This window comes from Passer montanus, unplaced genomic scaffold (assembly GCF_014805655.1).
Source record: "Passer montanus isolate IOZ18808 unplaced genomic scaffold, ASM1480565v1 scaffold6, whole genome shotgun sequence".
NCBI lineage: Eukaryota > Metazoa > Chordata > Aves > Passeriformes > Passeridae > Passer > Passer montanus.
In genome coordinates this window covers 12,563,702-12,580,307 of record NW_024371037.1, presented here as the reverse complement: position 1 = coordinate 12,580,307, position 16,606 = coordinate 12,563,702, and the positions used below count along the sequence as shown (strand labels likewise).

At 38.2% G+C, this 16,606-nt stretch overlaps 1 protein-coding gene across 35 annotated transcripts in view; it reads right to left on the bottom strand.

Annotated features, from left to right (window-relative positions):
- NRCAM (neuronal cell adhesion molecule) overlaps nucleotides 1–16,606 on the bottom strand; it is a 143,448-nt gene that overhangs the window by 126,169 nt on the left and 673 nt on the right. The gene's annotated exons all lie outside the window — the stretch shown is intronic.

Below are 16,606 nucleotides of genomic sequence, written 5' to 3'. Positions count from 1 at the left end.
CCTGTGGCTACAGGCAAAAAGCTCCCTGCTCACTGGGCTAGGATGCTTAATTTGCATTATTCAAAGCAAAACAGCTCTTGTCAGGAGGTTTTTGACCACCCATTCTGTTTTATTTCATAGTGGAATTAGGTGATATTATCTATAGCTAATTGTTTGGATCCCTAGAACAGGCTGAGCAAGCAGTAACATAGGCTGGGCCACACTGGCTTAATACAGCTTTGCAAAACAGAAGGCTAGATCATCACCCTGCTCACATCCCCAGCAAAAAACAAACCAGTGTCCTTTTCGTAAAGTGCCATGTCAGCCTCTTCAAGGAAAGCCAGCACACAGGAGGATCAGACTCAGCATTAGAACTTGAGCTTTCCAGAGCTGCCAGACCAGCAGTTCTACCTCTCCAGGTGGACTAGCACCCTCCTGCTTTCTGAGGAAACAGCTCAGTTTATGTACTAATGTGAGATGGTGATAGTACAGAACTTGCTAGACATGTGCTGTATTTGCCTCAGCTAACTCACTGCCTAACAATTCCCTGGCAATTTCTGGCTCGTTTGTACCCATGAAAAGAGCTCTTTTTCATTTAAATGAGTTTATGGGGTAAGGCCACCACATGGTGGAGGCTAGCAGGTGTCACTCTGAAGGTGTATCTATTACACAGGTATATGTTTACCCCTTCCCTGTATCAATCCAAAAAAAAAGGAAATAGTTTCTCACAGGAGGACATAAAACCTCTCCTTTGCATCATGCTTCATCCTAGGCTTGCCCGTGGCACATGTGCTCTGCACACTGCACAGCCTGACCAAAAGGCAGCACAGAGGGTAACAAGGAATCTGCTGGAAGAAAAAAACAACCTGACCCCTGCAGCTCAACAGGCACAGGAGAAAGGGGCCACCTCTCCCTGCAGCACTGTCACTCTAGGAAGCAATCACTGCTGTTCCATCACAGAGCTGTTTCACACCCATTCCCCTCATACTGTAAAATCCAAGAACCCCTGCTAATCCGACCTATTCAAGAGCAGAGGTTTAAAACACATGCAAAACACCAGAATGTCCTTGACCAGGCTGTCACCTAAGAGCTGAGGACATTATCTCCAGGACTAATTCCTGTCTACTTAAAACTGAGGGGGACAGGGAAAGCTGAGCTTTGCAGGAAGCCATGGGCTTTTCCAGCTGCTTCCTTGGTATTTAAGAAATACCAAGCTTCACGCTCCATTGTATTTTTATCTCTTTGAACATAAATTGTTGGTAATCACTTAAAAGGAGCTTTTCTTAAGGTGCCTTCCAGCCAATTTTTATCAGAAATTATCACCATCCTAAAATTCTGAAAGTCAGAATCCACTTTTCAGTCTCAGAAATAATCATAATTCTCCACTGAAGAGCACATCAATGTCTATCTGAATGCTCCCTAGAAATGGCAGATGGAGAATACTACAGGAATTTATCTTCTAAAAGGATAGGCTCTGATTATTTATCACTTAAGTTCTTATGGCCTGGGGCATTTGGGAGCTGTATTTTGGTGCTCAGAGTACAGAGTCCCACAGAAATTACAACTAAGCTAATTGGAAAACAATCTAGTTGTACTAAGATATATAAATACACGTCACAGAATACAAGAACTTTTATTATTTAAAATAGAAAGAATAAACTATCTACAGGCAAAGTACAGGTTGACGGCTTTTTCTTGCATATTTATGTGCAATACTAGCACTTCACAAGTGCTAAAATATTTTTTTTACCCTCTTAAGTTTCTACTTTTTCTTCTTTGGCATCTATATATTAAATGTACCTTGTAATGCAGGACATGCTGCCAAATATTTCCCTGGGAAAAACACTAGGGTAATAAAAGTTTGGAAGAAATCTGGTGAACAAACCAGATGTCAACATATTTGCATGAAACCAGGCATAAGCTACGTGAAACAGAAAAACTGAAATTACTCTGGGAGCACAAAAAGGCATCCTTCCAGTTAAGTCTGTTAATAGGGAGCCTTGGCTGCTGAGTACATCACACAATTTAGCTTTCCAGCAGGAAACATTACCACTGTAAGAGACTTTCTTGGCCTGTCTGTTAGGGAGGGCCATATTTCAGGCATTCAGAGCATAAAGCAATGACAACAATGCAGAGTCACATGGAGTTGTTCCACACCAGCTGTGTAAGTTTCCTGAAATTTCATTCACCTAAAGGTCAAGAACTTGTGATACTGTACATATGAGGCCTTTGAGAAATTATTTGGAGTTCAAGTGCCTGTAAGATTTTCCTCATGGCTCATTGCAAAGCCAACACTTGACTGACTTGCTTGGCAATGTGACATGTTATCCACATATGTTCTGCTATGCAAGAAATGTATTTGGTCTTTTCTGCTGGTTTTAGAATCAAGTAGCCCTCTGACTTAGAAAAAAAGTTTTATGGGGATATGATGGACTACAGAAATTTCTGATTTTACCAACACAGATCAGACTGTAACAATCTTGACTCAAGAAGCTATCCACCTTGAAAGTTACTTAAAAAAAAATCAAAATTCAGATTTTCAATTTATGTTTTAAATTAAAAAATTGAAGTAATCTAACCTGAAAATATCAAGGATTTGGAAAATGGTATTCTGCCAAGCCTAATCCTAATCCTAATGTGCTCAGTTTTAAACATACATAACCCAGCAAAATGTAGCCTCTGGCTTAAAAACAATCCTGTATTAAAGCCATAGGTAATCTGTCTTACATAATGCTATTTGCATTTTGTAAATCCTGTTAAAAATACTTGTGACATCAAATCAATGTCTTCTAATCACAAATGCAACATCCAAACCAGGACTCACATAGTAGACCTGGTTTGGGGCTTTTTCTTTATTTTATGAATAGTCTTTATAGCATTTGTGGTATACATAAACAGCACAGTTGTATGAACTGAAGTTTAGTATTTTAGTACAAATATAAATTAAATTAGAGAGTTATCATCACTCATCCTTGGAAAATAAACTAGAATCTAACGTTCCACTTTGCTGAATTACGCATATCCATGGGATGGGATAATAAAACAAAGTTTTGCCACTAATAAAACACATAACTTTATGGTAGGGAGTTAGTACTAAACCTTATGCTAATTCACCTTATCCCTCTTAAATTTTGAACAGTAATTTAGTTTGTAGCATAAAAAAGTCCCAGAATAGGCAGATACCCAAGTACACAGCACAGGTCCCACGTGAGCCTTAGAAGTTCCTAGAACTTCACTCCCCCAGCTCTGCACACAACACATATTCTGAGTAGATAAACTAAACCTGTCTTTGGTTTAGCACTCTACAGCTCTCTAAGTAGATGTGATTAAGAACCTGAAGTCTGCAAGAGTTCTCTTGAAGAACTGCAAAAGTCAGATGTGGCAGGGATCACAACTCCTGAGAAGCAGAAAACAGTGATAACTCTGCTGACTTCTTCCTCAGCCAGGTGGCTATAGCACATACTTAATGATGGGAGATCCAACTTCAAGCTCCCCATGAGAAGGGCTGATTGAACAGGGCTGCTGATGGTTTATTACAGAATACAGGCTCCTTGGGGAGTATAATCTGGCATACAGTCTCAGCCAGCCTTTCATTCCCTGCTGCACAGGAGCTCAGGGCAGGTGGAAACTTTCATGTAACATGCTCTGGGTCCTGGCAGTCAGAACCCAGAGCATAGAAGTGACTGAGATCCCATGAAGCCCAGGGAAAAAAAAAAAAACCAAACCCAAAACAAAAAACCAAAACCCAAACCAAACCAAAATGCAAACAAAACATAAATAAACCAAAAAAACAACCAACCAACAAACCAAACACAACAGAAACAGGATCCTCCACTTCCTCTGTGACCCAGTCACTGGGGAACGGGGGGAAAAAAAATGTTGTTTCTTCCACTACTCTGAAACATTTGTCCACAGAAGAACAACAGCTAAACTTGTTCTGAAATGGACAAAAGACATCAGAATAATTAGAGTAGTTAAGGCTGGAAAGAATTTCTGGAAGTCACCTGGTTTAAGCCTTTGACTCCCACTCTGTTTAGCACAGAAACTAATTTAAAGTTAGGTACAATGTCCTAATGATTCCTTAATATTTTAAGGAAAGACAGACAAGGATTTCAGTGGATTGGTCCTCAGAGAGTTCTTATTTTTCAACAAGATGCAAAATGCTAAAAACAAAGTTCTGTTGGGCAGATCTACCCTATACCAAATAGTTCAGATTCTGGTACAGCTGAGTTTAAGTTATGAAGACAGGATTCCAATTTATTATGCATAAACACACAATGAACACTTTGTTTACAGATAAGTTCAATTATTACAGTAACATTTGTGAGAAAAATATCCTAGAGTCCAACAGCGTTACAAGCCCTGCTCTGGTTTAGTTCAGTCTGATGGTCTCTTTAAATTTGAAAATACAAGTACTGCATGTCCTACCATGCATACACTGAGCAGAGTGGCAAGCATCCCAAGGTCTCATCTCTGATAGTTGCTAAAAGCAGATGCCTGAGGGAAAAGGATACATTTGTGGCAATACCCTCCCAGCCTTCATCACCTGAAAGCTCAGAGGCATGATGGAATTTCCCCTTGCCCAACTCTACTGCTATACAGTCTTGATGAAGTACTAACATTTGTACACCTTGCTGTCATCAGGATAAAGACACCCCATTTCAGAAGCTAGAGCAGGCTGTTTGATAACATTACATGTTGTTAGTGGCAATGGCTGTAAAATCAGCAATTAACACTAGCACAGAAACTACTTAAGACATACTGTGCTTCCAGGAAAACTGCACAATACCACAAAATTTTTCCAGAAAGCTTGTAAAATGTGTATGCATTCTTTTATCCTGATTTTACTACCAAATTTTGGTCTAAACCAGTATCTTTTATATTGTAACAAGATATACAGAATTTATAATTGTGGAGGAAAACAAAATCAAATTCAAAACACCATACAGTTACCATGGCTGTGTCTGTGTGCACACCCAGCACACTTAGTCACCAGTCTCCAGCATGGACCAGGAACTATTCAACTGAAATATCTCAAATCAGTCCCTTGTAGCATTTGCACAGCAAGATGACTGAATAAACTCTCACCTCCCTTTATAACAAGGCAGCTGGTAAACAGGACCTCTTCAGCTGGGAATAATGGACAGTCCCTGAAGTTTCCCTAGGCAGCTCCAGCTGTGCACAGGCCAACTGGAGCTGCTTGCAAGCATGAATAGCATCTGATGTCAAGAATCCAACATTTCCAGAGACTCCCTGAGGCAGCTGAAACTGTCCTTATTTACATGGCAATCTCCTGTGTAGATGCAAGACAGCCAGGAAATACAAAATGGAATAGAGTTGATGGTAAACCAAAAGAAACAGATCGTGCATAATCAGCAGAAAACGTTTTGTGGAGTCTCATTTAATCCAGATGAAGAGATTTCCACCCCCATGTGATAAAGGGCCATTAGACCCTAACAAAGAGATTAGATCCCTCAAAAGAGCATTACTCATTATGACAGAAACCATTTGGTTACCTTTCCCATTCGTTCTTTAAACAAAGAGCTGTCTGACTGTGCAACAATATTGAGGAAGTTATTTGGAGACAAGGGATTACATTGTCTTTTTCAAGGAAACACTACGGTCATCTCACAAAATTTGTCAATATATTAAACCTACTCCATCTGCATCTGTGCATCTTCCCTAATTGTTTCCAAATTTAGGTTTCTGGCATAGTACCTAGAAATACTTGTTTTATCAAAGTTGCACTGAACTAAATGATAGCAAATGATCAAAACTGTAATTCAAGCTTCAGATCAATCCTAGAGGCATTATTCTCATTTTACATACATGGCAGACCAGAAAAAGCTAGTAACACTGAGACATTTTCATGTAATTTTAAAATAATGACACCAGATGGAAAAATGTGTCTTTTCTCACACATTTTTCTGAAATAGCTGAAGTGAATTCACTGCAAGTTCCTGCAAGTACTTTAAATTACTACCCAGACAGGATCAGAACAGTATTTCCCAAGTGAAGGTTGCACCTAGCACTCGCACTAGAAGTTCTCAGTCAGTCCAAGCGTGATCAGCTTCACAACTCTGCCTTCTCAAAAAACCCAGCCATTACACACAAGTTTGCTCTTAGTTTGATTTCTTCATATGCACTGATGGGCAATTCCAACAGTTTTCCAATTCCTTAAAGATCAGCCATGACTGCTTTGAATCAACAGTGATGAGCAGCAGTAACCTCAAGCACAGGTCACGGCTTAGGACCAGCTGGGAGCCGGTGCTGATGCGCACAGCACAGTCATCACCCAGAAGGTGTCATTCCCACCCCCATTTCCTTCCCTACAAGCATACTTTTATTTCAATTATCCAGGGCAGTAAAGGGATCAGATAATTATTAGAAGTTTTTAAAAAGACACAGGGACAACCCATGCATACACAGAGTAAGTTACAGACGAACACTCAGCAGTGTAACACGTCAAGGAAGTCAGCTGGACTGTTGACCATGAATGGGCACAAATCCCTTCAGGAATACCAACCTCAGATCAGACAGCACAGCACAAAAAGTTACTCTCCTGCTCTCTTACCTATGTTTGCTCACAAGAAGTCAATTTAGGACACTTCTACATTTATAGTACAGTTAATACTTAGCCTGAAAAATAAATAGAAATAACCTTAGCAGAAATCATAGCTTGGAGAAGCAACAGAAGTACACATAATGGAAAGCTCTTTATTTAAAACTACTGTATGATGATACTTCTAATGATTGCAACTTGCCAGTGTAACATTAAAACCACTACCAGTTCCTGGGACAGTTGGCTGGATGTAAAAAGAAGCTCCAGCGAAACACACCCTCTGCTTCAAAGTATAACAAAAATGAATGAAATCTCCAAACTAATCACCTTTTGTCATCAAGCTTTGTACCTAATCAATAACTTCAGATAACTTCAATACAACAGAGTATCATCCATTCATGCTGAAGTCAGTGAGGATAATCTGGCCATGCTGGTTCTCCAAACTCAGTATTAGTGGCATTATCCTCAGCCATCTACAGGATATTACATTTTCTTTACAGTATAGTTGTTAGCTTTCCAGTACTGAAGCTACTGAAGCACTATTCAGAATTAAACTACTTTAAGTTTTCCTTTCCACATCACCAATAAGATTAATCACCTCAAATGCAGTTTTGCTGACAGCAAAGGAAACTTTTCATGAGCAAGGTATGCTACATGAAGTGCTTCTGCAAGTGGAATACTTATGCTAACCATGTGTCCTTTCACACACCGTTTTTAAACTGTGGTACTGAACAGTGATATAATAAAATAGTAACAAAAGTCACCAATATAAATCTATTTAGTGGAGCAGGCTTTAATACTGTTGAAAAACATAAGTGTTAAAAAACTGTACTGCATAGCACCCATCAATTCTGTCTAGAGGGTATAGTCATACATTACAATCTCATTAGGACTGGTAACGTATGGACAGATAGCCACAGACTCAAAGAACACACAGAACTTTGCAAAATAATTTTATATGAAAATCAGAAGTCATTAGACACCAAAGGTTTTAAGATACTTCAAAGTCTGACCGTTTGATTATATTAAAGTATGTAAGCCTTCTTAAAAGGCAACTGTAAGTTTTACTTTACACTTCTGCGCCTACTAACCCTCAATTGCACTCAAAATAAGATTTACATACTAATTACTTGTCTGGGCCTGAATAGCAGGTCTTTAAAAATCTATCACTGGATGGTAGAAAAAGCAATGAAGGGACAAAGAAGAAAAGGGAGTAAAAAATGTTGCTCTTCTGGGTCCTACTTATAGACTTGCAAGTGTTTAATTTTGGGCTCTGCTCAAGTCTTTGTTAGAGGATTAGTGTTCAGAAATTGAATTACATTACTAAGGTTGAGTTACATTTTCAGTTCTCTCCAAAAAGGAATAGGTTGTTCTTTCCAATGATATTTAATGTTAAAAATTATCACTATCTTTATTTCCCATAGTAATATTTGAATGGATATATATTGAAAAGTTCTAAAATGTTTAAATTCCAAGTCATATTTCAAGACCATCAATTCAGTACCTTCCACTGTTAATTATAGAAATAAATTAATATTAAAACTGGAGAGAATTACTGAAATTATAATCAAACACTTCCCAATTCCACTAATCTGAATTCTATTTTTGAAAAGGATCCAAAATTAACATATTGCACTAGCTCACCATAGTGAGTTATAAATTATTTCCCAAGACCACAGATATTTATCTTTGACTAATAAAAGCAAATATTCACCTATTTTTAAATATACTTTCAGAAACAGAAGTCTCACTCCATCCTCTAATATCTAGGATAATCCAGGCACTCAGCTTCAGGGATCATTATTATTCTGCATCTTCAGAAAAATATGTTCTCGTACTATTTTGCAATTTTCATTCCAGTGTTCTGTTACAACTCAGATGTGTGCAGAATAACCACTGGAGCATACATCAAGAGACTGTCACAGAAAGGTCATTTTTCCACTTGTGAGCAGCAAGCAAAGGAACAGATGAAAAGTCTTTATGAAAAGAATCTTACAATTTTTTTTTTTTTCAAACTTAGTTCTTTACTAATTCAGACAATACTTCAGAGTTACAAGCATCACTCACTAAAACTACAGTTGGAGGTTTTGTTTTGGTAAACAAGAAATCATAGTACCTATTAGTATGTAATTAAATAGGTTTCTTCTCTTTGCTCTGTTTCTCCTCACTTTATCGTCACATTTTCTTCTGATTTCAGCACTTTCTCTTCTCTCTTCTGTTTCAATAAATGTCTTCCTATTGGCAGTCAAACAAGGAAGCTACCTACTAGTTTGCAATTTGAACTTTCCCATCTATAATAATAATAAAAGTATTTATTTACTTTAGCTTGCTGTCTTGAGTATGGATAGAAACTGCTGGGCCATCTTGCAATATAATCTCAGTTAAACTAAGTGGGCAGGGGAATTCACAGGAATGTTTGACTCTTTTAGGACAGCTTTACCTCAGGAAAAAAACCACACATAAGTGTCTGGATAACACAACAAACACAAAGACTAATCTTCCTATTAATGTGAATGTTTGCATTAGCCCTGGAAGCCACTTCACATCCAACAGATGCTGCAGATGTTCTCAGCAATAGTGTTTCTCTCACTGTATCTAAGGGACAGAGTTGAGCCCTTGTAGAGAGCTATCAAATCTCATAACTTTAGTCTTCCTTTTTTTTTTTTAAAGGTGCAAAAATCAACCAATTATTAACTGCAACTCTGATTCCATTTTCAGGCGTTTCTAGGTTTCTAGACTTGGTGGGGTGGGGGGAAGCTAGTGAATTATTCAAGTGAATGATTTATTAAGTTTTGTATATTCATATTTATTCCCATGATACCCTTTCAAATGTCTGATCCTGTCAATTCTGGATGTGATGAGAAACCTACTCCTGTACTTCAATGCCAAGAGGGTGAGAAGGTTGTGAATTACACAAAACTTTAGTAGTAAAAAGCACCAGCATAACTGGTAGAGTCGAGACCCCCAGAGAGCAACCAAAGGTCTTTTAAGGCATGATTGTAAAAAATACTGTGGCTTCAAAACAATGGGTTAAAGGCTTTTCTTTCCTCACAAAACCAGTCTAGGTTTTAGAGGAAAATAATTCAATGAAAAGACACCATCACTGTAACTTGAGACAGTGTCTAAGCAGTAAAACCCAAAATATTCACTCACTTTAATTAAACACCTACATTCCTATCAAGGAAGCTAATTAAAAATTACTAGACATCATTTTTCACTAAAATCTACACTACAGCTTTCCTGAAAAAGGCCACTTTCTTGAAGTATTTAATTTAAGGTCCATAACATTAAATATTTTCCATAATACTCTGAAGAGCAAAATTACACACTTTAAAGGACATAAATATTATTAATAAAATAAAGCTATATGCAAATCCTGGGGTATATCTGGGAAAACATGAAATTTAATTCAGAGAGATTCTTTATTCTTTTAACTACAAGAGAGAAACTATTGAGAAAGGAGTCTACTTTTCATTTCCAAATGCAAAACATGCTCAAATTAAAATTACTGGACTCAATATAAAGGCAAATGAGTTAAAGAACTCATTACTTACAGGTCAACTGCAAGATCTGATGAACTATTTTGACTTCCACTGTACAAATACAAAACCCCAGGTAAGTCCTAAGCAGACGTATTTACTTTCATCTTAAACACCAAACAGTATTATATTTCTGTCAGTGTATGAAATTTTGTTCCTTTTTAGTGTTTTATTTATTCAGTCATTATTTCACCGCATTTTTATAGGCATAGACTCCTTTCTAAGGATTTTGGGTTGGAGTCATTAAACACTGTGTCTGCCCTCTGGTGGTCACACTCTTATGTTCCAACATTTTCATCCCTTTTTAAGTTAAAAATGCACTTTATACAGCTATCACCTACAAGGTCTGATAGATATTTAGCTTTTAGTCACCTTGGACTGGCTTGCTTTCCAGTTAGTCAACTGCCTACATTTCAACTTTATCATGCAGAAATAGCTCACATATAAAGTAAGATATTCCTCGTTTTGTCCCTGTCTAGAACCAAGTTTACATATAACTCCAGCTACAGAAAAGCAGAAAACCAGAAATCTGAATTTTCAATTTATATTGAGATTATAAGTTTGGTGTTGTCTGGGAAAGAAGTTACACTTTGTAATACATTGAAATATTGTCTACTAGACTCCAAGGTCCATCAACACATTAAATGCTTCTGAGGGAAAACAGGGATATTTGAAAGATTATTTTCACATCACAAGTGTCAGAGCTGCACTGTATAGAAGTTTCTATAAAGACATCACTACAGTAGGCAAAAGCAAACCAAATTAAAGTACTACACAAGCTACATACAGCTCCAATATGAAGGATGAGTTCCTTCACAAGCCCAAAGTTGTCCCAAACACCCTTGTAGTACTACTCAGACTGAGTTGCAGCAATAGTGATAATTCTTATCTGCCTCTATGCCCTAGCCAAACCTAGGCCAAGGGAATAATAATGACACCTGCATTAGAAAGAAGCTTGGGAGATTCTGGATTGTCTGTAAGAGCCTCAAGAACACAGGTCAGAACCACAGAAACACCAGGTTGGAAAAGGATCTTGTTGCTGTCCTATTGCCAAGGTTCCATACCTTCTCAGTGGTTTCTCACCCGCAGCCCCTCACAGCACTGACTCCTTCTTCTCAGCACAGCCAACAAACTCCATCTCAGCCAACCAACCTGCTCTTTTATAATACCCCTCTTAATTGGATCCAGCTGTGGCCTATTAAGGGCAGGCTTGTTCTTAATGCTTGACAATTGGCACAGCTGTAACTCTTTAGGGGTGAGATTACTTTCACCACTATCTCTAGTCTCCTGCCTTCTATCTATCCACAGGATCTCAAGGACCGCTGGTTCAGTTTTTCTTGGCAAAAGCACAGTCTAGACAAGACATCCCAAAAGTCTGTCCAGATGCATCTTAAAAGTGTCCAGTGTTGGGGAATCAACCACTTGCCTGGGGAGATTATTCCAATGGCTGATTGTTCCCATTGTAAAATACTTCCTCTGTGGAGAGAACACAGCTCTTCACAGAAGCTGGACCAGAACACAAAACTCACAGTTCCAAGACTCAAAATGCCTAGAGGCTTCAAGGTATTCGGCATTGCAAGCAAAACCTCCAGTTTTGTTCTCTTCTCTTTTAATGAAGAGTTCTCTCTTGCAAACTTACTCAAATCCTGTACAGTTTTGAAAGGATGGGAAACAAAAAGGAATATATTTTGCTTTTCTGAGCTTCAGTAGGAATTACCTAATCAGAAGAGATGAAAAATCAGTAAAATGGTAGCACAGCCTATCAACATCTCATCTCACCCAACAGGAAAACTGAGTTTTGACTTTTTTGTTGCCATGTAACAAATTCCACAAAATATACCAAATTCAGCTGATCTCACAATTTAAAAATTACTTCCATTTCAAAAGAGCACCAATAAAAGAGGATTTAACTTCCTTTTATATATTTAGTTTGTCCAGAGACCACAGCACTAGTCTACAGGCGGTGGTGGGGCTGGGTGGAGGGACCCACAGATTCCAGCTTAGTCAAAGTGGCAGTAACCAAGTCATTAAACCTGTTTATCACACCCAAAGAAGAGCTGTGGCCAAGCTTTCCTCTTCCTGCTATCACTTGAAAATTCTAAGAAGGAATGCGCATCAAGCGCCTTCTGCATTCTGATTGTCTTGGAGATAAGAAGAACAGAAGGGTGGGAAACTCTACTTTTAAGTCCTTCTAAAGGGAGAAACAGTGAAGAGAACCATTGATCTTGTTACAAAGGGAAACTTGTGTACAAGCCCACTGATGAACACCACTGAACTCTTAAAAATTCTTGAAAAGTGGTCCTTTTCAAGATTTATTTTTCCTTGTCTTTTGAATTTTGTTGATTTCTACTACCCTGCCCATGCTACAACACTCAGTAGGGAAGCCTCCCCTTGGCCAGCCCCTGTGCTCTGGTCAGTTAACTCCATGGAATTGTCCTCCAGCACCAGAACTGTTTCCTGACTCCAGAGCTGGTACTGAAAGGCTGACTCCTGTGCTCACTGATTACACAGCACCTTTGCAAATACACAGAGACACACAGAGCTCTACACTGCTGTGACATTGTAAAGGCAGTCCTTTACATGAACCCTCAGAATCATGCTGGACAAACAGCAGCACTGAAAACAGAGAAAAGAAAGTTTGAAGTCAGAGGCACAGATCAGGAAAAGACAATTGTACTCATGTATAAACACTGTCACATCCTCACTTAGGTAACAGTCTAAAGGAAAATGGTATGGTAATTTTTTGGTTGGCTGTCCAGAAAAACCTAATTAGTGGCCAAAGACTAACTCATGCTACCAGGCAGTTATGGATCAGGGTTTTTTTCCTCAAACAAGCTGCTGAACAGTAACAATTACATACTTTAAACCCAAGGAAATTAAAACCCGTGTGTACCTAGTGATGCAGACAAAGTGTAAGGGCAACTCAATTCCCATTGGGATGCATCCAAATTCAGAAATCTTACATGAGTATTTACAGAATTTAGAGAGACAACATCTGTACCAATTCTGTCGGATGTAACTGACAATTTAGACAGCTAGTTCCTTTCTAATGAGGCTGTTTTTTAAAGTTATCACGTCCTCATAACTTGAACTAGCCTTTTTTTTCCTCTGTTGGCTATTTTTATGCATCTGAAATGCTCTGCATCAAATGCTGCTTTTTTATATAAAGTTTAGTTGCTTAAAGGAGAATGGGGGTACTGTGAGCTCTTACAGAAACATTTTATAATTCAAGATGTTATGCTTCCATACTAAAAAGTTAACAAGGGGAAAGCTGTAGCCACATTATGAATTGAGCCATTTCAAAACCAAAACAGTGTAGGAAAACAGTGTATTCACAAAATGAATGCTAAGATACATCCCAATTCATACAGCAAACCCAAAAAAAAAAAAATTGAAAGCTTCTTAACAACAGTTAATAGAAGATCCAGACGAACATTTCTGTACTTATTCAACATCTACTAGAAGGGAGAAGCTAAAGATCAATCCAGAGGAGTATTTGCAATGCAATTAGGCTAGACAAGTAAGCCTGAATGTATGCCAGCTGCAGGGGTCTGCCCTTAATTCACACAATCAAATGTCTAGTGTGTCACACAGTGTCTAGCATCAGTATCTCCAGTATTAAAAGTCTCATCAGAAATGCACTTGTTTACTGAGTGTCTAATCAGGATCTGAACACATATCTAGCTGTACCTTCTAGCAGTCTATATGCCAGTCCATCACCATCTGTCAGTTAAAGCTCCCGCAGACAGAAAAACATCGATTCTAACAAATGTGTTCGGTACTCAAACTAAGCTATCATTCACATTTCACTATAAGACTTGAATTCCTTTTCAGTGTTCTTCAACTCTGACCCAGCTCTACCCCCTCCTTCACTGAAAAGGGCAAAGACAACAGCCCAGCAAGTGGGACAGGCAAAACAGACCTCCTTTGTTCACTTTTTCCCTTTCAGTTTTCTATTGAGGTAAATAACTGAAAGCTCAGCCAGCCTCCAGTAGCTCAGAAGAAAGCAAGATAGCTAGCTTGCAACTATCGCTTCCTGGCTAACAAACTGCAGGACAAAACTTACGGTGCATCATGTTAATCTTATTATTAGAGATTAACTCTACAAATTCCTTTAATATCACATTTATGAGACAGTATTCACAAATGCAGGAGTAGCAATGTCCTTAATACTGAACTGAACAGGCAATACACACACTTGCCAATTCAAAATGCAACAAATTATCACTGCAGAGAAAGTATTAACAGAATTTTTTAAATACTATCAGCCCACTCAGGAAGGCAAAATCAAATTCATTGCATATTGCCCAACACAATACCTCCTACATTATTCCCTCAGCTTTCATTACCCAGATATACTTTCCTCTGTATGACTTCCCATTTTACCAACTCTGTTCATAAAACGTGAAGAAATTAACAAGTCCAGTGAAAACTGAACAGCAAAATTTTACTGAGCTATGTCAATATAACGGAAGTTAAGTAATCACAATTGAAGGTGATTTGAGACAGATGAACAAAACTACAGAATAACAGCAATTTCACAGGTGCAGGCAAAACAGATTTAATTTTTAGGCTGATTGAGCTATTTGAGCTCAATCAAAATGCTCAAAAAATGCCAAACCCTTAGTGTATTACATATCTTTTATGTCCAGATACCATGGCAAGTCATTTTGCCAAGGCAGGAAGAACAGGCAACATGCATTACCTGACTTGAAATTGGAATCCTCAAAATAATAAAATCTGACAATTAGAGAGACATCTTATTAACGCCAAGAAACTCCTAACTTGGTTACTAAAGCTTCTGCTGTCACCTTTTTGAGCACCAAAGAGAAACACCACAGTACAACAAGCTAGCAGGAGGTATCAGCATGCATCACTGGATTTATTTCATTTTCTTAAAATAAAGACCATTAAAAATAGCCAATTTTTTTTTATTACAGCCCTTTTTGTCAAACAAGCTGTGGTGTACATGATGAATAATATGCTTTCTCCAAGAAGATATGGAACAGTATCCGAGGCTCAGATTCTGGTGATCTCGTTCACCTTGAACATTGTTACTTTTGAATAATTCTACTGTGGCCAGTAATGCCAATGACAGAACTAAGATACTATTATGAGTAGTTGTGGATTTATCTGCGAGTTGTAAAGCAGGTTTTAGCTCCATCCTTAGCACAGCTAGTGTACACTACTCCACCATCCAATGTGACCACCCAACTGTACAGTTTGCCTTTGGCTACACTGCCTTTGCACAGCCCAGAATGTGAATTCATTCAATGGATCCCAGGTTCTGTCACCACCAAGCAGCCTTCTGGGTTTGCTTCTTTACATTAAATATTCTCAGAATGTAACACTTTCCCAGTTCTATATTGATATAGTCTGACAGCTAATTTTAGACACACTAGAGAATTTCAAAGTACTTTGAAATTCAAATAAGTAACTTGCACAGACTTTGGCATCACACTCATTAGGAGCTCTGGTCACTTGCATTGCAATTTCTATTCAAAACTAAACAAATGCCTGAGGTGTGTTCACACAAATGACAACATCAAACACATTAGACAACTATTAAGAAGATGCTGCACCTGCAAGTCAGTTTTCTGATTTCTAGGTCCTTTGAGCTGTGTAACACTGAACTACCCTTCTCTTTCCAGCTGATATCTCTTGCCAAAGAACAGCAGCAAGACTGGCCTCTTGGCATATAAGCTGCTCTCAAAATCAAAAGACAGTCCAGATGTTTTCTGATGTCATACAGTGACCTGTTTTATACACAGACCCATGTAACTACTATCCATAAATTATCATATCCATTACATTAAATTATGGGAGATGTTGAAATTATTAATAGTGCACCTATTAGATACAATAAAGTTTTCAGGTTTCATCTACCTTTTCCACAATATATTTAATTAAGAATCAAAATCAGACAGAGAAAGAAATGCACAAAGACAGGGAACATCAGAAAAAAGAAACCCAGGTGTTTAATACTGCCTTTTTCACTCAGTAGGAGGTTGTTTTGAATAAATACACAAAAGCTGGACCTTTATGGATAAAAGAACATCATGTCATGATCCATAGGTTTCATTGCAGAGCTATATATCACATTTTCCATTGTTTTATCCAACTACACAGAGAGCTAAGCAACAGCATTCTTTTCACAGAGTACTTGTCAATATGGAACAGCCTTATTAACTGGGCTGAAGCACACTATGATCTTAAATATTTAAACAGCTTGGCATTATTAATCAGGTACTGTTTACACTTAGACTCCAAAGCCTTGGTTTAAACACATTTCAGACTTCAAAACTAGCACATCTCTGCTGAAGACCTCAGCGACAGCTGAAGGTTTGGTTAATTATTAGTTTATAACCAAAGAGACAAGTGCACTCGCTGCACAGACTTCACCACGATATTCTGCATTAATCGCCTTCAAGAAGCCAAAATAGGGAAAACACGAAAAGCCCACAATTCAGACACCCTGTAGCTATTTTATATCTAAATGAAATCGCAACTGTGAGGAGCGGGGAAA